The sequence below is a fragment of the Artemia sp. Qi Xiang Cuo genome, chromosome 3 (genome assembly GCF_049724085.1).
Source record: "Artemia sp. Qi Xiang Cuo chromosome 3, ASM4972408v1, whole genome shotgun sequence".
Lineage (NCBI taxonomy): Eukaryota > Metazoa > Arthropoda > Branchiopoda > Anostraca > Artemiidae > Artemia > Artemia sp. Qi Xiang Cuo.
Window position 1 is genome coordinate 23,302,735 of NC_142796.1, and position 25,998 is coordinate 23,328,732.

The 25,998-nt window shown below is 33.7% G+C and overlaps 1 protein-coding gene across 1 annotated transcript in view; it reads left to right on the plus strand.

The window, feature by feature from the left end:
• The first annotated feature begins 5,501 nt into the window (after window positions 1-5,501).
• Cul3 (cullin 3) overlaps window positions 5,502-25,998 on the plus strand; it is a 200,815-nt gene continuing 180,318 nt past the window's right edge. Inside the window, exon 1 of the mRNA XM_089086847.1 lies at window positions 5,502-5,646. The gene's annotated coding sequence lies outside the window, so the exon portion shown is untranslated. The remainder of the gene's footprint in view (window positions 5,647-25,998) is intronic.

The following is a 25,998-nucleotide window of genomic DNA, read 5'->3' on the forward strand; positions in this document are numbered from 1 at the left end:
GCTTGCTCATTGACAGGACGTGGCTTTCCCAGTGGTACTCTATGGCAGGTTATCGACACTACCTAGTTTACTGTATGTATTAAATAAGTAATTTTCTCCAATTGGAGGGATAAACACCTGCATCATATGAAAAAAAAGTGAAAATGAATTATTCGAGGAAAGTGTGTACACATGATAAAGTTATTGCTGTGATGAATGCTGACAAAGGGATATATTTGAACTATGAAACAAGTAGTTGTGGCGATCTTATTGGAAATGTATGCGTACGTTGTCATGACAGCGTGGAGTTAAATTCCTTTGGAGTACCCAAGAATTTCAATCGTGTGAATGGTGGATATGCGAGAGTATCATTACCAGAGAAGTAAGTGCTCAGAGAGAATGCAAACATAAAAATAATCGTCAATGATATAGGACAACTCCTTGCTACAGTTGCTGGTAACACATTACCTGTTGATACATCCTATCGTCATCTTTCAGGTAGTAGCAATTTAAAGAAGACAAGAAGAAGAAGACAGGTATACTCCTGCACTAATGTCATAAATCATATCTTATCTACGTGCCAGAACTGTTATCTGTGTAAAAATAAAGTGATAATAGACAGCAAAATAATATGCAGAATAAAAAGGACATTTGTAGACAATATCACTAATGAATATAAAGATGAGTTGATGGAAAATGAACATTATTACTGCAATTGACAATACAGTCAATGAACCTATTAATACCATAGATTAAATGCATATTGAACATGTGGATGACCCCCCAGTAAAAATTGTCTATGACTCAAAATGGATTAATGATTATTCTACTGATTACGAACTATGAGAAGAGAGTAACTATAGTATCAGGAGAAAATATGATGATTTATTTTATGGAACAGATTCAAAATGTCCAAAGCTGTTCAATGATCTTAATAATTACAATAATGAATGAAACATATTTTTATATTAATATTCAGCATGTCATTATTTCATTAAAAATATATTATACATTACTTTGTTACCCGATCATTATTTTTAGGGTATGCTAGAGCGTCAGACGTTTGGAATATCTATCAAAAAGTTGGAGATGTAAGAAAAGGAATTTTCAGTAATATAGATACTACTACTAGCAGGCTCATAGGGGATATATTAGAAAATGAGATAGGTTAAAAGTACTTTTACCAAAGTCTGAGAGATATGATCTGAATTTTTTTCTAAAAAATCTCCACAGACAAGGAAACACCCGTCCAGACACACAAGCAGAGAGTTTTTAGATTTCAGAAACAGGAACATCCACGTTTAAAACACATCTGATTTTATTAATAATATTTGATTTTTAATAAAGTCGTGACAAACTCTTTATTGAATTCACCTCTTGGATACACAATGCAGGAATTTCATTCAAGAAATTAGGAAAAATTGTTAGTAAGTAACAAAATTTCTTGAATTTACCTCTTGGATACACAATACAGAAATTTCATTAAAGAAATTATGAAAAAATTTTAAGTAACAAACTCTCTTGAATTCACCTCTTGGATAAACAATACAGAAATTTCATTCAAGAAATTATGAAAAAACTGTAAATAAGTAAGAAACTCTTTCTTGAATTTACCTCTTGGATACGCAATACAGAAATTTCATTCACGAAATTATTAGAAAATTGTAAGTAAGTAACAAACTCTTTCTTGAATTCGCCTCTTGGATACACAATACAGACATTTCATTCAAAAAATTATGAAAAATTTTTAAGTAAGTAACAAACTCTTTCTTGAATACACCTCTTGGTGAATTCACCTCCTGGCACCGACTAAAGCAATGTATTAAATAATCCTTTTTAACTCTGCAAAGCGGGCAAGTATATCTGTCTTCCTTGAGACATCTTTCTTTAAAATACCTCCTAAATCTTGACTTAATTGGCAGGCAGTTAGCCCTGAGTTCCATCCACAATGTCAAATATCAAACAGTTCGTTACCACGATTTGTATAGTAACAGCGACTCGTCTCAATAGTAACCAAAACTCTAAAAAACTAAATTTTAATGTCAATAGATACTTAAAAAGAATTATATTTTTGTGCTAAATTCAAATATATAAGTTTCATCGAGTTTAGTCTTACTTATCAAAAGTTACTAGCCTGAGAAAATGTTCCTCTTATTTTCGAAAAAAAGGAGGAAACACCCCCTAAAAGTCATAGAATATTAATGAAAATCACACCATCAGTTTTAGCCTTTTAGAGAACCTGACTGTAGAGGTTTCAAGCTCCTATCAGCAAAAATGTGGAATCTGGTATTTTTCTTCCCAAAAGAAAGATCGCGGATGCGTATTTATTTGTTTGTTTTTTCTCTTCCCCAGGAGTAATCGTATTGACCCAGTGGTCCTAGAATGTCACGAGAGGGCTCATTCAAACGGAAATTAAAAGTTTTAGTTTCTTTTTTAATCAAAAAACAAAAAACAAATAAAAATAGAATCACTTTTTACAAAAATAATTGCATTTTCGATATCTTTTCATACTGCAGTCTTTTCAAAGATATTTGATTTTTAAAACAATCAAACAGTTCACTTGTGAACGGTCGTTGCCTAGACATTTAAGTTTGTCTAAACATAGGATTCGAGCAAAATTTGACACGCATGTGAACGCCACCTAACGTTTCAAGTTTTTCGAATGCCGTCGACGAAAATAGCACTGAATTTCGCGATTCGAAACTTTGCCGTCGAGAATCCATGGTATATACCACTCCAGGTTATATATTTCCATATTAGGAGGATGGGGTGGGTAAATTTAAATTTGCGAAAGCGGCGAATATTATATTCGTAAAGAGCAAAAACAAAGGCATCAAGTGGTATGTTCACGTTATTTGTAAGTCAATAATGTGAACTGCAAAAAGCTTGCCGGTAATTCCAGTGGTTTGAAGGACTATCTACCTGGTATTGCCTAATAAGTTTGTTTAGGCCTATGCTCAGCAGATAATACACCCCTCCTGATGGTTCCAGAATAATATAGGCAAGTCTTCGGTAAATTTCTAGGTGGCCCTATAATTTAGCAAGAATGAAAGTGAAAACATCATTTGATGCCTTTTTCATGCTCTTTCATAATTCAATAATTGATTCTTTCGCAAATTTTATCTTTAGCCCTCAAATCAGCCCCAAAGGTATTTCATTTTTGTAACCACACAAAGAAGTTATAACCTAACCTAACCTGCAAAATACTTGATTTGCAATTCAAACCGTTTTTATACCGTTTCCAGTTTTCAAATACCGTCGACAAAAATAGCGCTGAATTTTGCGGTCCGAAACTTTGCTGTCGACAATTCAGGGTATATATTTGCACGTTAGGGGGTGGGGTGGGGATAAAGTTCATGATAAACTTGCAGGCCATATAATTTAGCTAGGATGAAAGTGAAAACTTCATTTGATGCTTTTTTTATGCTCTTCTCTAATTCATATAAAATACCTTCGGGCCCATTTAAGGGCTCAAGATGCAATTTGCAACAGAAGCAATTATTGAATTATGAAAGAGCATAAAAAAAGGCATCAAATGATGTTTTCACTTTCATCCTAGCGAAATTATAAGGCCACCTAGAAATTTACCATTTTTTTTGTTCCTTTGCTAGCACAGGTTTGCTGTATAAATATTATTTAAAATGTAGATAAACATGAAGAAAACTATGGTAATGTAATCAATGGTAATGTATTGCACTTTATAAAGGAAGAATGTTATGGTCTTAGTGTTTTCTTTTTGTATTGCATATATCCTAGGACTATATCTAGACTATCAAAATTGGAGGGGTATTGTAAGGGTGACAATTATCATGCTGAAAGATTATGAATTCAGGAATCAGGAATCAACGAAATCAGGCTTCTCAAATTCTGGTAACTGAAAATTCCAGAATTTTCTAAATTATACGTAATGATTATTTTATTCAGATAGAGGATTAAATTATGAATCACATGGCCTGTTTATTTCATATCTATCTAATTATGGCCTGACTGGATGCAATTCATGCAGTGCATAGAAAAATCCTTTTCACTGAGATTCACGAGCAACTTTGTGTCAGTTCTGATGCCTGGCAAGCAAGGGCCAAAAATACAGCTATTGGTTTGCCAATCAAAATGGTTTGGACATGGATTAAGAAAGCAAAAGCAAACCAACAGGATTTGGGCCTTAAACATAGAGAACTGTAATATCAGCTTCAGAGGAATACCCTTTCACTCAGGTCCTTTTGGTTAATGAAGAAATTACCCAATGAGGCCAAGTGATGACATACAAAAAAGGTCTTACTCACAATTAACATCACATGCTACTTAACCTCCACTGAATTTATCAAAACTATCACCACGAACTTCTTTCTCCACTTCTGTTGTCTTGATACTAAAATAACAGCATTCAAAGCAACACCAATCTCGCTTTTTTCTTCCAAAGGACACCGGAAAATGACGTCTGAACCCGGCGTTTGCGGCTTTTGCTCATTAGCAACGAAGTGCCTAACTTACAGCCCTTGCCAAGGCACACGAAGCATTTTTCGAGTTAGAAGCGGGCAGAATTATCCTATCCGTTTGATGTAAGGTACCTTTTGATATAGTATATATTATTTCTTGCCAAAGAGCAGACTGAAAGACAAACATTAGATATACAATGTTCTAAGGAAATTTAAAATCTTTTCATTACTTGTTCATAGATACAAGCACCAGTGTCCCGGTAATGAGGATGAAGTAAGCAATAAGATCGGCTAGTATGGGAATTTGAGAAGGAATAATAAGCAGCTGTTTTTTGTCGGTTGCAAATCTTGTTCATCGAGCTAAAACCTTTTGAGTTTGTTAAAGGGGAAAGGTAATTGAAATCCGTTGTATAAATCTCTACATATATGTAATAATTTATGCTCGTTTTAAGTTCTAAAGTTGCTCCACACTTTTAGCTGAAAATATTTATTTCCTTATATAACTCCTGATGAAGTTTTTGTCCTCCTGCCAACAAATATTCATTAGTATGGAGAAATCAATGCGGATGCTGTTTCCTATCCATGAATCTCATTGCCTATCTATGCTTTATTTTTGTTATCCTTTTGAATATAATCGATAAAATTCTCGTTTTTGGGACAAAAGAACTAAGTAGCAAGGTTAGTGTAACACAAAAGCTAAAACAACACATTGACAGAGTATATATCAGCCATTTTTACTTTGAAAACAATTTTGTAGTTTTTGCCGCAATATCAGCAATAAGCGTTTTCAGCCAGAAGTTGCAATCCCACTTTTTTACTCTAGAACCTACCTTAAACCGTATGATTTCCTACGTGGATCCGAGCCCTTCTGGAGCCTGAAAACTAAGCTAAAACCAATTATATTTTTGCAACGAAATTCCATTTCGTGCTTTTCCCCCTAAAATTTGTGTGCCTCCGAATTTTAATTTTGTGTCGCCGAACTTAAAGATTCGAGAAAGGAAGCGAAAATTTTAATTTTGTGGCTCCGAATTATAGGATTCGAGAACGGAATTTCTGAATATCTCTTTCCCAAGCAAACATTTTGAAAGTCGTTCTCCATGCTTAGTATGATAAAAACATTTTACTTGTAGCTGTACTTGCACAACTTTTGAACATTCTACCACTTTTGAGTACAATTTATTGCTGCTACACAATCAAGTTTTTTAATCCACAGTTTCTAACAAGCGCTTTGGTAAGCTTTCCAAACATTTACCTAGTCCTCAAGCCTATCTAGGTTAGGCAAGCCTAGCTCACTTACTGGCTATGTTACCAACCAATTCTTTCAAAACAATCGAAATGAAAACTAGGTTTGGATGCAAACTTGGCAATATTGATGAGGAAGCACTATAAAATTTTGAAAACAACTTAACAAAACTTGTAATTAGCCTAGGTTTACTTTTGCTAGCCTAGGCCTATGTTATTTCTTAAAGCAATTCAATATAATCCACTGGTAAATTTTTGGTTAATATATACCTAATCATATTATTGAGTTTCAAATAAAGTGAATACACCATTCGATGCCTTTTTTTTTGCTGATTACGAATATAATAAGCATTTCTATCGGAAATGAATTAAAGCCTCCCCCTATCTCGGATCTAACTAACCGACCCCTGAATTGGCATATATAGGGGGGGGGGATGAAATTTATTTACAATAGAAATGCTTATTATATTAATAATAAGCATATAAAAAGTTCACTTTAATCCTAACTCAATAATATGATTTGGTATATATTGACCAAACTTTTTGTCGTTCATATTATTGACTTATGAATAAAGTAAACATACCACTTGATGCCTTTTTTATGCTCTTTCCAAATATAATAGCCATCAGTGTATATATTTGTACATTATGGGGGGTAGGAGAAAGTCTAAACTTACCTCTCATTTACATCAGAAATAAAATTCACCAAGCCCACCCCCCCCCCTAATGTTCAAATATATACCCTGAATTGGTACATACAGGGGTGGGGTAAAATTTATCTCTGGCAAAAATGATTATTATATTTGGAAAGAGCATTAAATAAGGCACTGAGTGGCAGTAGCATATCCAGGGGGGCCAAAGCAGCATGCCCCCCCCCCTCAAATTTCTTTTCATCTTTTTTTTAAGTACCACTATAGTAAGTTCCAAAATATTCATGCTTTTAAGTTATTTGCAACACCTGTTCTTTTTTTCATTTCTTGTTAAATAGCTATCCATTTCTCCAGCAAGCTTATATCATTATTTTATCATCAAATGTGCAATCACCTCCTGTAATCAAACAAGATGTCAAGGAATTTTTTGCACTATTTAACCCCTGCAGCTATAAGCACTAGCTTCTCTGCAATGAATAAATTGCAATAAGGAATCAGACCAAGAGGTGATAGTTCATTCAAAGTTTCAAACGCTGCTATAATTCCAGTGTAAGCTAAGCATTAAAATGGAAAGGTCACATGAGAGGAAAGAAAGAAAATTACCTTAAATCGCATTTCCAGTAAGATAAGGTGGTGTTGAGCCTCCTGTAGAAATCTTGCTGGGGGTGTTTCAAGGTTATGATTTGAAATCCCAGTTCAGCCTCCATTCAGCGTTGGCCCAATCTTGATCAACTCCTTTCTTGAAGGTATCTAGAGTTTTAGATTGGACGGTGGCTTTGGATAGGCTGTTCCAGAGTGGGACAGAATGGACTGAGAAGAACTGTTGGCAGTCTTGCTTGATGTAACGGGGGCCTGCAGCTTCTTGGTGTGTCCTCTTGTGGTATTTGAGAAGGACAGGGAAATGACATGACTTAATAGGTCATTTTCTAGCAACTTACAAGTTGCTATAATGTCTCCTCTTTTCCTATGGTATACTAAGGTAGGGAGTTTGAGTAAGGTGAGACGTTCCTTGTAAGATTTGTCTTGGAATGCAGAGATAAGCTTAGTTGCTCTTCTTTGGACACTCTCAAGTACTTTCACATCCATCTTAAAGTAAAAAGAGGCTAGGGTCATGCCAAATTCCAGGTGAGGACGGACCATGGCTTTGTACAGTTTTGTAATCACTCCCAACTTCCTGGTGGTAAATATTTGCTTTATGAGGCCATGGGCTTGGTTTGCTTTTGCAACTTGAGCTCGTGTGTGGCAGTGAAACTTCAGCTCATTGTCAACAATAACCCCCAGGTCCTTCTCCTCACTGACTGCCTTAAGCTGGGCATCTCCGATGTGATATGCAAGTTTTGGATTATTGCGTCCAAGATGTAGAACTTTACATTTTAAGGCATTGAACTGTAGACACCAATCCAATGACCATCTAGATAGTCTGTCCAGATCTTCTTGCATAGTTGACAGATTTAGGTCATTCTGGGCTAGTCCTAAGAGCTTGCAGTCATCAGCATATAGCATCAAAGGATTCTTCAGGTTCATTGTACAGTTATTGATGTACATGCTGACAAGCCTAATTAGTTCTAGTTAGTTCATGTAGTCAGATACTAATATGAAACTCATGCTTTACTTGAAGAGTGGTTTCTTGGATTTTCTGTTTGTGGAAATCTCACCGGCTCTGCAGTAGCAGAACAAATCATCAGCCAATGCATTGCATTTGCCTTAAAAATAATAAAATTTGTGCGGGTTGGTTTTGATGGGGCCAGCAACATGTCAGGCTGCTATTCTGGTGCACAGGCAGAAATCAGGAAAAAATATTCACATGTGATCTATGCCCACTGTGCATTGCACAGCTTAAATTTGGCTTTATGTAAAATTAGTAGGGTAGGACTTGTTAGGTGAACCTTTGCTACTATACAGCAGATTATATCATTGTTATCATCCTCACCAAAAAAGAACAAATATGTTTGTAGAAGCGGTTGCTGTTGTTTGTCCCAATAGTCCTGTGAGGAAGCTTGTGAAGTTGTGCAAAACGAGATGGATGGAGCATTGCAATTGCATTTTAGTTTTTATGTCTTAGTATTGTGCAATTATTTCTGTACTTGAGGAAATAGTTGGTAGCATACGGTGCAATACGGAAGTTAATTCAAAAGCAAATGCATTGGTTTCAGCAGCAACCAAATTTAGTTTTATGTTCACAATGGCTATGCTAGAGTTTGTAAGTGCCATAATGCTCTCTGTCTCTAAGGTGCTGTAAGCTGAAGATTTAGACTTAGTTGAGTGCTGTTGGCATGTTAAGCTATGTTCTGATACTTTACTGCAGTCTAAGCAAAATAATTTTGAAACAATTTTTCAGAAAGCCTACAAGCTTGCACAAGAATTAAATGTGACTCTGGCTGTTCCAAGGTCTATCTGTATAAAGTCCATCAACAATAATGAGTCCATCAAGGTTTTTTATTGCAAGTCATTGTTCAAACCTTACTTTGCTTCACTTATTGAAGAACTTGATCAAAGATTTTTGTGCCATCAGGAGGCATCTCAAAATCAGAAGGCTTTTGCCAGCTAACAGCAAGTCATTAAATATTAATGAATTTGTGAACGCTGTTGCTGTTTACAAGGGATTTCATGGGGGTAGACATGTGCTCAAATGTGAGTTAGTTCTTTCGAAACAGAAGTGGCTTGGAATGTCTGAGAAACCATCAACTGTTGCTTCGACTCTTGTGTCATGCAATGCAAAATTTTTCCCATGCATTCAAAGGCTTTTGACAATTTTTCAGACATTACCAGTGACTACTGCTTCTGCTGAGAGGAGCTTTAGCTGTCTTAAGCAATTAAAAACCTATCTGCAGAGCTCAACTGGCGTCTGAACGGACTAGCTCATATGACCGTGAACCACAATATCCAGGTCAATGTTGACCAAGTTTCTAATCAATTTGCAGCCAAAAAAGACTGGTAGCTGTTACTGCGAGAGGTTAGGTCGTCTTTCGTTGCTTGTTTCTCTAAGTGCAGTTGATTCTGTTTTTTAAACTTTAATTGTGCTTCATCCTCTGTAAACAATGTTAATATCAATACATTTCTTGCTTTCATGGCTGCTATATTAGATAGACTGAGGCCCCCACCCCTCCAAAACCAAATTCTGGGCAATTGTCTTTGATATAATATTATTTTTTGTTTATTTGGTTCTCTATAACAAGGGTTTCATAGGCAAATATAAGGAATAATGCACTTTTTTTCTAAATTCTGCAACTTTGTGGCAGTTCCAAAACATCTACTTGCCCCAAAATAGAAACTCTCACTGCTTCTAACTTTTTTTTTAATTCTGACTTTGTTGGCAAAATTTTGTCATCCATTCTCAAAAAAAAAAGTCTACAACTAGAAATACTCATGACAAGTGTGTACTTTTTGTTTCTTTACCTAGATACCTCCCCCCATACCCCCGCCTGAAATCTTGCACTATGATAGATAATTTTCTTGCTCACATGACTGCTATAAAAAGGTAGACTGACGCCCCCCCCCCCCAAAAAAAAATAAAATCCTGGATACGCTACTGCTGAGTGGTATGTTTACTTTATTCATAAATCAATAATTTGAACAACAAAAAATTTACCACTCCACCCCTAACCTTATTTAAAATTCAAATGTACAGCTCAAGTTATATTAATCCAGTGTATTTTTCTATCTGTTCATTATTTTAATGTTGGTTCATTTTATAGGTAGGCTATTATGTTGAAGTACAAGTGTTACATTGACAAAAGGCATAGGAAATATAAAATTTTGTCCTTATTTTTGTATATTAGGGGTAAAGTAAAGGTAAAATTCTACTTTAGCTACTTTTGGCTATCTTGGAAAGGGGTTAGGCTAAGGTTTGGTCTACAGGCTAAAGTATGTCCTGGGAAGGTTTTTTGAATAACCTACCTCCACTCCTTCTCCCTCTAGAGGGTACTGACCTTTGATGACCTTTAAAAATCTGCGTGTTATGAAAGTGAAACCTTGCAAAATACAGGGATACTACCAGATGGCTAATTTGACAGTGTATATATATATATATATATATATATATATATATATATATATATATATATATATATATATATATATATATATATATATATATATATATATATATATATATATATATATATATATATATATATATATATATATATATATATATATATATATATATATATATATATATATATATATATATATATATATATATATATATATATATATATATATATATATATATATATATATATATATATATATATATATATATATATATATATATATATATATATATATATATATATATACTAATCTTTAAATTAGCCAACTGGCCAACCAGTATTTTAAGCCTAGGAGTCCAGCTGGACATAAGGAAACATATTAAGAAAGCAATTCTTACTCCATAATATGCAGAATAATCCTATTTAACACATTTTGCAGGGGGAGAGCCTTTATCTTCACTTCTTTCCTTGTTTTTCTAAGAAATTCATGAATTTCTTAGGACCTATATATTCATAAAATATATACCCCCACCCCCCTAATGTGCAAATATATACCTAGAATTGGATCCTCAATCTAAACATAACATCCATTTGTATCACAAATGAACTTTACATCATTTATTTATTTATTGTTATTATTTATCATTTATTCATTTGTCACAAATGAATTAGCCATATGGTGGATGTCCCAAATTACATCTTCTGCTTAACTGAAGTACAACAAAATTGTTTTCAGCTTCACAACCTTGCTCAATCCCAATTATAAGATTTTAAAGGTATGCATATACATTTCCTAAATTAAAAAAAAAAAAAAAACATTGATATGGTTTAAAATTCTACTCCAATAACAGGAATTACATTCTCAGAACTAAAGCCAGAGAAAAAAAAAACATAACTGAAATTTAAGGTAAAATGTTGTTTTTTTTCAAAATTTCAATAGGTATACCTGTCATCTAGGCAAATTTTAGGACCCTCTAGAGAGAGAAGGAGTAGAGGTAGGTACTTCAAAATACCTTCCTGGGACATACTTTAGCCTATAGGCCCATCCCTGAAAGTCATTTTCCTAACCTAACCCCTTTCCAAGATAGCCAAAAGCAGCTAAAGCAGAATTTTACCAAAGTTAAGTGAAGCACTCTCAGGAATGATTAAGTGATTATTGAAGGATATTTTGAACCAATTTCCTTCTCAATAGCCTCAATTATATATTGGTACCTAAAATCAAAAGGGGGTTTTGCACTGACCAATCAGAAAACTATTAGTTAGTAATGTTCCCAGCAATAGTATTTCCACCATCCAGCTAAAAACTGTTAGCTTACATTGTTAAGGAAAACCTTTAACAAGTCAAATACTTGTTTGAAAGAATTGTTAGAGTGCTTAGAACAAAAAAATTCTGTTAGCTAGTAGTTCTATTTCTGCTGTCCAACAAATACCTGGTAGCTAACATTATTTGCAAACAGTTGGACAGCAGAAAAACCTCTATAGTCTGTTAGCTCAAAAGGTAAAGTTCTAGTTGAGTGTCTTTTTTCTATCTTGCAAAGATTTTAAGCTAAGGATAAAATTCTGGAAAAGCTACTTTTTGCTATCTTGGAAATCAATTTGGTTAGGAAAATAAAACTCTCAGTTGTAAATCCAGGGCCAAAAACATACTCTAGCAAGGTATTACCTTAAATTGCAGCTTAGAGTGAAATTAAGGATTTTCATTCTTGTAATGCTCTGTTATGACTTCTATGGGTTGTTTGCTAAATTTGGGTTGAGGACTCAGCAGTTTCCCAGTTGTACAGCAACTCTTGATTTAGCCATTCTTTGTCTAGATTTTTCTTGAATGCACCTGTGTAATCAGCTGCCACTGTATCTTCAGAGAGTAGATTCCACAAGTTTGTTACTCATTGGCTGAAAAATAGCTTCTTTCTTGGACTAAGGAGCATTTCTTGAAGATCTTTTTGGAATGACCTCTAGTCACAGAATGCTCTGGGGGGGAGGGGGTAAGGAGACAAGGGAGAACCTTTTGGGAAATAATTTTGTGGGTAATTATCATGTCACCATGTTTCCTCCGGTTTGCAAGAGTAGGAAGCTTCAAGTGACATAAATGCTCTCTGTATGGCATTTATTTGATGCCTTTGACCATTTTGGCTGCTCTTTGTTGAACTCTTTCTAGAATTTCTTTGTCCTTCTTGAAATAGATTGATGCCAGGGACATTCCAACCTCTAGGCACAGGCAAACTAGTGCCTTGTAGAGCTTCATAAACACCCTTGGTTGTATGCTAGAGATAGTTCTTTTGATCATTCCAAGAGACTGGAGGGCAGACAACAATACAGATTTTGCATGGGTGCTGAACTTTAGTTGACAATCTTCCAATTTCTATTTCTGATCAATTTCTCTCCTTGACAGGTATGTACCTATTGGAATTTTAACAAAATAGCAGTATACCATAATTTTCTGTTCATTTTTCTCTGGTTTTAATTTTAGAAATGCAATTCCTGTTGTTTGAGTAGAATTTTAAGCCATGTCAGTCGATTTTTTTTTTTTTGTAAATTTAAGAAATGTAGCCTATTTGCAGATCTTTGAAACCTCATAAATTGAGAGCAAGGCTATGAAACTGAAAATACTTTTCTTGCATTCATTAAGGCAGAAGATCTATTTTGCAAGATATCACTTGTATAAAACAAAGATTTTTAAAGGTCATCAAAGGTCAGTGCCCTCTAGAGAAAGAAGGAGCAGAGGTGGGTACTTCAAAATACCTTCCCAGGACATACTTTAGTCTATTGATCCATCCTTTAAAGTTTCCCTAACCTAACCATTTTCTGAGATTCATTAAAAAAACTTTTCAAAAAAGAAGTTTTAAAAAGAAAAGTTAAGGCCATTTTAAACTTAAGATCAGCAGATACAAATACTTGTTAAAATTCAAACTCAAAATGACCAGAAATTACTATTAAAGAATAAATGAAAAGAAATTAAATAAACAATCATGGCAAAAAAAAACATACAACAAGTAATAAAATAAATGAATAAATAGAACTTAAAGCAAGTAATGCTTAAATTGAATATGCAAATAAAGCTTAAAAAAAAAAAAAAAAAAAAATTTCTATTGAAGTTTAAATGAAACTCAAAACAAATAGAAATTAAATAAACAATCAATGCAAACAAAAATAAAAAAGATGTTAGTGTAAATGAATTAATAAATCCTAAAACGAGTAAAACTTAAATTGAATATGCAAATCAAGTTTGAAATGAACAAAAATCACTACAAACAAGAGTTAGGGCATTGCCTCCTTCTCTCACTATAAAAGTCCAAAACCTACTGCATCATTGATGCTTTACTGAAAACGAATTTTATTAAAAATATTTTCTTTTGTACTTAATATTGAAAATGAACAATAAAATGTTGAACTGATAAGCTTTCAGCAATTAATATCATTGCACATCAAATATTCAGTTTAATTTATTAGTTCATTCTAAAATTGTTCAAGACAAATATAGTTTCAATAAAAACAAGAGTTTTGATACTGCTCCCTTCCTTAACTGTAAAAACCAAAAGCCTACAGCATCATTGGCGCTTCACTGAAAACGAATTATGTTGCAAATATTGTATTTTCCAGTTATTACAGGATTTAAAATGAAAATAAAATTACAGTGAAATAAAATTTTGAACTGATGGATCTTTAAACAGTTAAAATCATCATATATCAAATATTCAATTTGATTTTGTTTATACTTTCCAAGACTGTTCAAGACACGTATAGTTTTCAGTAAAGCGCCAATGATGCAGTAGGTTTTAGACTGTTACAGTGAAAGAAGGAGGTCATACCCAAACTCTTGTTTGTAGTGATTATTGTATAATTCAAGCTTGATTTGCATATTCAATTTGGATTTCACTCGTTTTAAGATTTATTTATTCATTTACATTAATATCTATTGTATGTTTGTTTGCATTGATTGTTTATTTAATTATTCTTTGTTTTGAGTTTCATTTATACTTCAATAGCAATTTTTTTGTTTTGTTTTAGCTTGATTTAGTTTTCAATTTAAGCATTACTTGCTTTAAGATCTATTTATTCATTTATATTATTACTTGTTGTATGTTTTTTTGCTATGATTGTTTATTTAGTTTCTGTTCATTTTGGGTTTCATTTATTCTTCAATAGTAATTTCTGATTGTTTTGAGTTTAAATTTTAACAAGTATTTGTATCAGCTGATCTTAACTTTAAAATGACCTTTACTTTTCTTTGAAAAACTTCTTTTTTGGAAAGTTTTTTTCAAATTAATTTTTGTTCATTTTTGATTGCATAAAGTTTCAAGTTTTTTTAAATTTCTTAGTTCAAAAACAAACTTTTTTTTCAAAATCAAATGTTGATCAAAGTATCAAAACTGGTACAATATCAAAGTAAAAAAGATGGGTTTGTGTCAACCTTGGAGTTTTTATTATCTGATGTTTGAGTGATTTTTAACAAAATGACTATCTCAAAATTTTTATCAAATAAATTTGCAGAAAAAGGGCATGGGGGGAGGGGGCTAATTGCCCTTTGATCTCTTTTGACTCTTTAAAAGTGAATTAGAAATTTCCATGTTCAATCAAATGAGCCCTCTCTGAAGTTTACATGACCATTCCGTCTATAAGAACCATAAATGCCCCCAGGGCATAACTTACAATGCCTGTTGCCAGGCCATGGGGGGTTGTGTCAACCACTGAGTTTTAATATTGGGTGTTACTATTTTTAACAAAATAGTTGCCTCATAAGTTTTTATCAGATGGGTTTGGGGATGATAAAGGCATGGAGGGGGTAGGGGCTAGTTGCCCTCTGATCTCTTTTGACTCTGAGAATGAGAACTAGAATTTTTAATTTCCAATCAAATGAGCCCTCTCTGAAGTTTCTACAAGTATCCCTTTATAAGAACCATATACGACCCCAGGACAAAACTTGCAATGCCTATCCCCTGGGCCCTGAGGGGTTGTGCTGACACCAGAATTTTTATTATTTGACCTTTGAACTATTTTTAGAAAATGGCTATCTTAAAAAATTTTCATCAGATGGGTTTGGAAAGAAAGGGCATGGGGGGGGGAGGCTAGGGGACCTCTAATCCCTTTTGACTTTGAGAAAGTGAAATAGAACTTCTAATTTCCAATCAAATGAGCCCTCTCTGAAGTTTATACAAGCATCCCTTCCATAAGACCATATATTCTGTATGTGTGAACTATTGTAAGTTATAAGTATATTATAAGGTATTGTAAGTTATGTCCTTGGGGCATATATGGTTCTTATGGAAGGGATGCTTGTATAAACTTCAAAGAGGGCTCATTTGATTGGAAATTGAAAGTTCCAGTTCACGTTTTAAAAGTCAAAAGAGTTTGGATGGCAACTAGCCCCCCCCCCCATGCTCTTTTTTCCTCAAACCCATCTGATAAGAACTTTGAGATAACCATTTTTTAAAAATAGTTCAAAGATCATATAACAGAAATCCCGGGTCAATACAACCCCCCAGGGCCCAAGGACACACATTGTAAGTTATGCCCTGGGGGAATATATGGTTCTTATGGAAGGGATGCTTGTAAAAACTTCAGAGAGGACTAATTTGATTGGAAATTGAAAGTTATAGTTCAGTTTTTGAGAGTCAAAACAGATTGGAGGGCAACTAGCCCCCCCCCCCATGTCCCTTTTTCCCCAAATGCATCCGATAAAGATTTTGAGATAGCCATTAAGTGAAAAATGGTTCAAAAGCTGGATAACAAAAACTCAGGTGTTGACAGTTGACACAACCCTCCAGGGCCCAGGGGCAGGCGTTGTAAGTTATGCCCTGGGGGCATATGTGGTTCTTGTGAAAAGGGATGCTTGTATAAACTTCAGAGAGGGCTCATTTGATTGGACATTAAAAGTTCGAGTTCACTTTTTAAGAGTCAAAAGAGATACAAGAGCAACTAGCCCCCTCCCCATGCCTTTTTTCAATCCCCCAGGGCCCAGGCATATATGGTTCTTATGGAAGGGATGCTTGTATAAACTTTGGAGAGGGCTCATTTGATTGGAAATTGAAGGTTTTCATTCACTTTTTAAGAGTCAAAAGAGATTGGAGGGCAACTTGCCCCCCTCTCCACATCCTGTTTTAGTGAAACCCATCCAATAATAACTTTGAGTGAGCCGTTTTTTCCGAAATGGTTCAAAGATCATAGAACAAAAACTCCAGGGTTGGCACAATCCTTCAGGGCCTGGGGTAGGCATTGTTAGTTATGCCTGGGGGGCATATATAACTGTTATGTAAGGGATGCTCCTATAAACTTCAGAGAGGGCCCATTTGATTAGAAATTGAAAGTTCTAGTTCAGTTTTTAAGAGTCAAAAGAGATCAGAGGGCAACCCTTGCCCCTTCCCCTCCCCTCCCCCCCTAATGCATCTGATAAAAATTTGAAATAGCCATTTTGTTAAAAATAGTTCAAAGGTCAGATAAAAAAACTGTTGTATTAGCACAACCCCCAAGCCCCAGGGGCAGGCATTGCAAGTTATATGGGGAAATATATGGTTCTTATGGAATGAATGCTTGTATAAACTTCAGAGAGGACTCATTTGATTGGAAATTTGAAGTTCTAGTTCACTTTCTCAAAGTCAAAAGCGATTAGAGGTCCCCTAGTCCCCCCCCCCCCTTGCCCTTTTTTTCCAAACCCCTCTGATGAAAATTTTCGAGATAGCCATTTTCTAGAAATAGTTCAAAGGTCAAATAGTAAAAACTCTGGTGTCAGCACAACCCCCCCAGGGCCCAGGGGATAGGCATTGTAAGTTTTGTCCTGGGGTCGTATATGGTTCTTATAAAGAGATACTTGTAGAAACTTCAGAGAGGGCTCATTTGATTGGAAATTAAAAGTTCTAGTTCACATTCTCAGAGTCAAAAGAGATCAGAGGGCAACTAGCCCCTACCCCCTCCATGCCTTTATCATCCCCAAACCCATCTGATAAAAACTTGAGGTGACTATTTTGTTAAAAATAGTAACACCCAATATTAAAATCAGTGGTTGACACAACCCCCCATGGCCTGGCGACAGGCGTTGTAAGTTATGCCCTGGGGGCATTTACGGTTCTTATAGAAGGAATGGTCATGTAAACTTCAGAGAGGGTTCATTTGATTGAAAATGGGAAGTTCTGATTTACTTTTAAAGGGTCAAAAGAGATCAAAGGGCAATTAGCTCCCCCCATGCCCTTTTCCTGCAAATCCATCTGATAAAAATTTTGAGATAGTCATTTCGTTAAAAATCACTCAAACATCAGATAATAAAAACTCCAAGGTTGACACAAACTCATTTTTTTACTTAGATATTGTTACTTTGATACCAGTTTTGATACTTTGATGAACATTTGATTTTGAAAAAAAAAGTTTGATTTTGAACAAAAACTTGAAACTTTATGCAATCAAAAATGAACAAAAATTAATTTAAAAAAAAACTTTCTAAAAAAGAAGTTTTTCAAAGAAAAGTAAAAGCAATTTTCAAGTTAAGATCAGCAGATACAAATACTTGTTAAAATTTAAACTCAGAACAATCAGAAATTACTATTAAAGAATAAATGAAACCCAAAATGAACAGAAACTAAATAAACAATCATAGCAAAAAAAATACAACAAGTAATAATATAAATGAATAAATAGATCTTAAAGCAAGTAATGCTTAAACTGAACATGCAAATCAAGCTAAAACAAAAACAAAAAAAAATTGCTATTGAAGTATGAATGAAACTCAAAACAAAGAGTAATTAAATAAACAATCAATGCAAACAAACATAAAATACATATTAATGTAAATGAATAAATAAATCTTAAACCGAGTGAAATCTAAATTGAATATGCAAATCAAGCTTGAAATAAACAATAATCACTACAAACAAGAAATTGGGTATGGCCTCCTTTTCTCACTTTAAAAGTCTAAAACTTACTGCATCATTGGCGCTTTACTGAAAACTATACGTGTCTTGCACAGTCTTGGAAAGTATGAACAAAATCAAATTGAACATTTAATATATGATTATATTACTTGTTGAAAGATCCGTCAGTTCAAGATTTTACTTCATTTGTAATTATATTTTCATTTTCAATGCTGTAAGAACTGGAAAAGAAAATTTTGTAATATAATTAGTTTTCAGTGAAGTGCCAATGATGCAGTAGGCTTTTGGTTTTTACAGATAAGGAAGGGAGCAGTATCCAAACTCTTATTTGTATTGAAACTATATTTTTCTTGAACAATTTTAGAATGAACTAATAAATTAAACTGAATATTTGACGTGCAATGATATTAATTGCTGAAAGCTTATCAGTTCAACATTTTATTGTTTATTTTCAATATCAACTACAAAATAAAATATTTGTAATAAAATTCGTTTGTAGTAAAGCGCCAATGACGCAGTAGGGTTTAGACTTTTACAGTGAGAGAAGGTGGCAATACCCAAATTCTTGTTTGTAAAGATTTTGGTTCGTTTCAAGCTTTATTTGCATATGAATTTAAGTTTTACTCGTTTTAGGATCTATTAATTCATTTACACTAACATCTGTTGTATTTTTGTTTGCATTGATTGTTTATTTAATTTCTGTTTGTTTTGAGTTTCATTTATACTTCAATAGCAATTTTTTTTTTTTTGTTGTAAGCTTGATTTGCATATTCAATTTAAGCATTACTTGCTTTAAGTTCTATTTATTCATTTATTTTATTACTTGTTGTATGTTTTTTTTTGCCATGATTGTTTATTTAATTTCTTTTCATTTATTCTTTAATAGTAATTTCTGGTCATTTTGAGTTAAGGATGAAAATCCTTAATTTTACTCTAAGCTGCAATTTAAGGTAATACCTTCCTAGAGTATGTTTTTGGCCCTGGATTTACAACTGAGAGTTTTATTTTCCTAACCTAATTGATTTCCAAGATAGCAAAAAGTAGCTTTTCCAGAATTTTATCCTTAAGGCTGGACGATATGAAAACCGAAAATTAACTATGCAGAAGAGATTTTACTGTGCAAAAACGGGGTGGTTATCTTTTGATGAATACAAACAGGTTTAGAAGGCGGTCCTTAACTTGACTCTGCAAAATTTGAATAGCAGGGTTTCAAGCTCTCACCTGATTTTAAAAGATAAAATCGCGAAAAAAGGCAAAAAGCGGACAGATATGTAGAATTTTTTTTCTCTCTCAGTATTACCCTTTAGTCAAATTGAGAAAAAACTAGAAATTTGAAAAAAAAGAAGGGTCAATTAAAGAAAAACGTAAGGACGTTTGATAAAACGTTCACAGGAAAGAATACACTTATTTAGCAAGGGCACAGGCAGAAAATCTTCCAGGGGGGCAGACGCTAAAATATCAAGGGTGGTTGGAGGACAGGGGTTATATTTCAGGATATTCATTTTTGTAGGAATAAGTTTATTTTTAAATACTTTTAGTGAAAAACTCTCAAAAAAAGGAGTAATTAAATTGCATACAAAATGAAACAAAATACAGCAAATCTTAAACAAAAGTTCTTGGCAAAGGATTGCTTTATTTAATCAATAATGTATTTAATTATTATGCATATAATCTTAAAAGAAAATCTGATTCAAACCAAAATTACAGAAAGATTTATTGCTTCCATAGATTATAACAGATGTAGACTTGTCTTTATGCAATTTCCTATCCTTAGAATAGTTTACAGAAAGACTAGAGATGCTCAAAAATCATCCTGCCTGGATAGATACCACGTACCTTTCACCCAATTAAATTGCATTGGGTGATACTCCCAGCCTTTCAGATTACGATGAAATCATTTGGGTAAGTGTAAGACCCAAAGTTTTACCACGCCCCTTTAATTTGATTGTGTTTTGCTGCTTCTATTATTCCCCAAATCAAAACGCTGCACAAAGACAGCGATTCTACCGACAACTGCATAGTAGTGCCGACTTTGTCCTATGTAAATTCCCAAACGCCAGTATTTTCTTAGTAGGTGATGCTAATGATCTAAAGTTAAATCACCTTTGTAGTTCCCTAAACTTAAAACAAATAGTAAAAATACCAACAACAAAAGGAAATTCAACCCTTGATTTGATTTGCACCAATATGCAGGCTTTCTATGCCCCTCCTGTACCCTTGCCCCCATTAGGAGGAATTTACCATTTTTGTTTATTAACGAAGCCTCTCAATAGCTTTAATCATACTTTTTCTGTTACTGTTTTCTCTTATCGCCACATTTCCAATGATGGCCTTTACACATTTGGATCTTGGAGTACCAATGAAAATTGGCTGTCCCTCAAAGGAAAAAATGACATTAATTTTAAAGTCTATAAATTCCAAAATCTGTTCAAAAAAAATACATAAATTCCTTCCCTGTGAAAAAAGTAAAAACATGTTCTAATGACAAACCATACATTACTAGCCAACTGAAAAAACTATTTAGAATTAAATTGAATCTACTAAAGAGTGGTAAAACATCCGAAGCGAACTCACTGCGTAAACATATAAAAAAAAGAAATAGGTAAATCTGCTTCTTCATATTACAAATGCAAAGTCCAGGATTTATTTTCTACAAAGCCAAAACAATGGTATAATAGAATAAAGAAAATTTGTTGGAAAAAAAAATAATATTATAGATTTCCATTTCCAAGAAGACCCTTCAGTTGCAGCCAATGATCTGAACAGGTTTCTTTCTTCCATAGTTAAGAACATCCCTCCCCTTTCTTTTGACACTCCTTATGATTTGTGCTCTCTCAATTTTCCCATTATTTCGCCCTCGGATGTGGATGCAAAAATTAAGAACATTAAAAGTGTAGTACATGTCCATTAGACATTCCGATTGTACTAATTAAAGCCTTTGCCGACAATCTCTCAGAGCCTTTGTCCTTACTTTTTAATGAAATTACCTCTACTGGTAAATTTCTAAATTGTTTCAAATTAGGTTTTATTACTCCCGTAAAAAAGAAAGGTAATAATCAAGATTTTGATGGTGTCCGTCCCATTACTCTTACTCCAGTTTTTTCGAAGTTATATGAAAGCTTTTTAGCTGAGTGGTCGAAAGTAAAAATAATCCCAAATGTTGACCAAAGACAATTCGGGAACCTACGCTCTACATCTACTACCCACTATCTTGTTCACCTTATGGACACAATATGCAACACACTCGAAAAACCCCAATACCTGGCTTAATGTTATCGCTGTTGACTTGCAAAAAGCTTTTGATTTAATCAACCACAATATAGAAATGCTATCTAATGACTTTCAAGTTGACCCTTATTTAATTAGAATAATTGCGTCTTTCCTCTCTAACAGAACGAAAGTCGTGAAATACCTAAATGTATATACTGAGCCCCTCTCAATTTGTAATGTTGTGCTCCAAGGAAACTTCTTAGGTCCAATTTTATGTCTTACAATGATAAACAACCTTGGTGTTTATTTCCCGGATAGATGGAAATTCGTTGATGATCTAACTGTCTTAGAGACATGTTCCAAAAATTCCAAAAGCAACCCAATGTACATCTCGGAATCGATATCAGCCGAAGCTCTTACTGATGATATGAAAGTCAACCCATTTAAAGTCAACTGTTCTTACTATTAATTTCCTTAAAGCTCTTCCTTCTTTCTCCTGTCCAATCCCCCCTGAAATGTCAGTTACCCCTATGACATTACTGAGTGTTACCATCTCTAGCAACTTAAAATGGGATTGTTATATTAATGACATCTTAAAACGTGCAAATGCCATATTTTCCCTCCTTAAACTCCTTAAAAAATTTAAATGCCCTAATTCGTACTGTTTGAGGATTTTCCTGTCATTTTTACGCACAAACCTTGAGTGCGCATGTCTTGTCTGGCATCCTGGCATCTCCCTTGAATTGTCGGATAGAATAGAGGCAGTACAAAAAAGGTGTCTAAGAATTATATTCAATGAGGGTAAAGTACCTTATATTTCCCTTCTTAGGAGAGCTAATCTTGTCACCCTTAAGGAAAGGAGAGCAAAAATTACCTTGCGTTTTGCTAACAATGCCCTTCATAACCCTCGAACAACTCCCCTTTTCCCCGGTCCATATTTACCCCTTCGACCCCGCCTCCCTTGTTCTGTTTCAACAAAAATCCCCCTTCTCGCCCCAATAATAGTTTGCACTGAAATATATTGAATAACTTTTATCCCTTCCATTGTTGACATTTTAAACCAGTGAATGTCAGCTGCCCCCCCCCCCCCCCGCACTCACTCTTTACCACATAGTTATTAATTTTAATGCCCCTTTTTCAAATTTGGAGGTTTTTTATTTATTTTTGTTAGTTACCAACTAACTTATGTTTTTTTTTTAATTGTAATTTTTACCCATTTTATTTTTACGTGTTTTTTTTTTTGGGGGGGGGGATTTTTGCTGACTTGACATTGGCCTTATAATTTTATGAGTTTACTTTGTACTTTGTTTTTGTTTTTAACGTTTTTTCGTATTTGACATTGACCGTTTTATAATTTTCTGTTGTTGTTTAATTGTTTGTTTTTGTTGTTCTTTTTTCGCTGTATTTGACGCTAAAGTGCGAATTCGGCCCTTTTGGGCTTGTGATAGCCATTTTTCAGCAATAAATCTTATCTTATCTTACGTCTTGATTTTATACCGGCCATGTAAAATGTACCTCATTCATAACAGGACGATTCTCCACCTCGAACTTAAATCCCTTTTATATTCACCTTTTTAAAAACTTACCGAAAAGTGAAAGAAAAAACTCAATTATAGCTTACTATCCAGGTGTCAAATGTATCCTCTTTCTTTTTATTGACCTATACAACTAAATAAAATGAATAGGTTTAAACAATTTTTGTCACAGGAGAATCTTATCAAATAGTGTGTGATAAAAAAAAAAACTGGAAGTAGAAAGTGACTTGGGCAAATATTCACCAAAACTAAAGATGGAATTCCCTTGAAAATTGCTAGGCTGAAAGTATTGGCTTTTTGTGCCGATTCTAAATGTATAAAATTATTTCAGTTTATTGTTACCCACCCATAACTAAAATTTGAGAAAATTTGACTTGTTTTTGAAAAAAAAGGGGAACAGCCCCAGAAATATGAGCTATCTTATTGAAAATCCCTTAATAAAAAAATCATTTCATATAACACTTGCAATAGAGGTTTCAAGTTCCAGTCTTCAAAATGTTTTGTTTCGCATTTTTTTTTTTTTTCAGAAGAGACAACTGCGATGCAGGTTTTTTACTTTTGTTTTCAAAGGAGTGTTAGTATACAAGTGAAGGTACAAGACAGATGGTAGAAAGCTAATTTAAAAGTAAATTGAAAGCTCTTTTTTAAATGACCATACACGTAGGGCCAGAGGAAAGTCTAGCTTTCTGCCAATTTATGGCACCAAACTACCACTTTACCCCAAAGAGGACAAATTTGCAATCAATTTAAAATTGTGAGAAGTTAATTGATTTAAAAGTACCAATAACTATATTTTATGCTTCTCAGTTGCAAAAGAAGTAATGCCAAACGGTGACAGTACTGGATTCAACAAAGTTGATTCACTTTATTTGTAATGAAATTAGGCTACCTTTGGTTATCTGTAATTGTGTACCCGCGTCACTGAGGGGGGGGAGGAGGGGTGAGTCAGTCTTTAGTTGGGGATAGGGTAGATTCCTAAAAAAGTAGATATTAATGGACACATTGCTTACTCTTCATGAGGCTTCAGATAAATGTTAAAAGAGGTAGAGAGGAGTCGGAATTAATTAAAATGTTTCTCTATACAGCTAAAATATTAAATTCCCATATCTACCAGCACAGAGGGGGGAAAAGCAAGGCAGGCCACTTTCAACCCCGCCATTAAAATTCTTTGGGGTGACAAATACTGCTAGGAACCTAGTTTTCAACAATTTTGAATTGTAATGTTTTCCTTTTTCTATTTATATCAAGTACTTCATTGTATTTAAATAAATGAATGCAATGCATTTATCGATAAAAAATGCTATTGCAAAGCTTGTGATGGCTTCAATTATGTAAAAGATCATAAGTCTGTCTCATCGTTAACTCCTTACTCTTTATTGTGAAGTTTGACTTTTGTCAAAATTCTAAAGAAAATTTGCAATTGAAAAAAAAAGATTTTTCAAAGCACTAAAAAACTTTCGTTTAATGAGCAGGGTGTTGAAAAGGGGCAGTCCCCCTTATATACAAAGTAACTTCAATCTGTTTTGAGTTTTAAACTTGTTCCATACTTTAGTTGAAAAATCTTTTCTATTTGTTTAATTACATTTCATGAGACTGTAAAGAATTATGAATGCAATACTTTTGGTAACGCAGAAAAAAGATCAACATTTCAATGATCTCTGTTTGGATTTTGATGTTGATCAAATAGTTCATGATAACTGACGGTAAGTAAGGAGAAATTATAACGTATATGAGGGGATTTGCCCCCTCCTCAACACCTTGCTCTTTAAATTGTGTCCCAATTCTTTAAAAACCACTTCTGGAAGACAAAGGTCGTTTAATTAGAGCAATACATAATTTTTTTTTTTAAATGTCGAAAAACTTTAGCGTGAAGGTCGAGGTGTTGTAGAGGGGGCAACTCGACTCATATACATAATAATTTCTGTTCGTTATAACTTTTAATGTTGCTCTTTACTTTCAGTTGAAAAATCTTGTTTTTTTTATTTAATGGTGCTTAGAGACAAATTAAAGTAAAAGTACATAAAAATAAAAAAAGTAAGTAATTACAAACAATAGACGAAAAAATAGCCTACTTATAAAAACTAAGATATAAACTCCCAGATGTCTGTTCTGTTGAGCAATGTCGAAGCGTTGGACGGATATTTTTTTAACAATATTGACAGTTTTAAATTTGGTTATCAAACATCAAAATATATAATGCCTTTAGACTGCTAAGGGTTTATAAAAAGTAACGCATTATCAAAGTAGTTTGGTTAAAGAAAAACGTTAAAACTAATATTAAGAAAATCAAATAAAAATGCTTGTCAATTAGTTTTACTTTAGTTTTAAATACCAAAAACCAATATATTTGACACCTTTATACTTCATAACCGTAGAAAATTATATCTTGTTCTAAGTGGCAACTAGGTAAATACAATCACTGCTGGAAAGGACAAAAACTTATCCGTTCAGGGGGAAAAAATTCCCAGCATTCCGTTTAGGGGAAACATTTCTGATTATGGTGGCTTCATATATCAGCTCAAGGGTGCTCTTAAGTTGCAAGCAAAAGTTGACGGCATATTTTTACCGAAATTACCCCAAATTAAGTTGTTTACTATAATCATATAAACTTTCTTGTGTACTAATAACTGCACCAATTACTAACAAATACATATTTAGGATCACCATAAGAAGCTGATTCTTTGATTTAATGTCATGAATAGGTAAGCTTTTATGCTTTCGTTATTAACAAGGACGTAATTTACTTGCCGTTTGTTACCATGAAGAATGTGATTGTTTTTTTTTGTTGTTGTTGCTAGAAACAAATCATCTAGAAAAAATGTTTCTTGAAAAATTGAGAAGGGTCAGTCAATCATAAATTAGAACTTGTGTTTTCCTTCTAAAGGATCAAAATCTATTGGCAGGCAGCCGATAATGGAGCAGCACACGTTTTTTCACCGGTTTTTCTCTACTCTGCTCTATTTTCTTTGGATTCCTAATAACTACTTTATAGTAACAAATATCCAGGGGGGGGGCATGGTCTCCCTACCCGCGCCCATGTTATTTAGGGAAAAATATTTGACAATTTATAGAATGAACAACTTTTTGATTGTTTA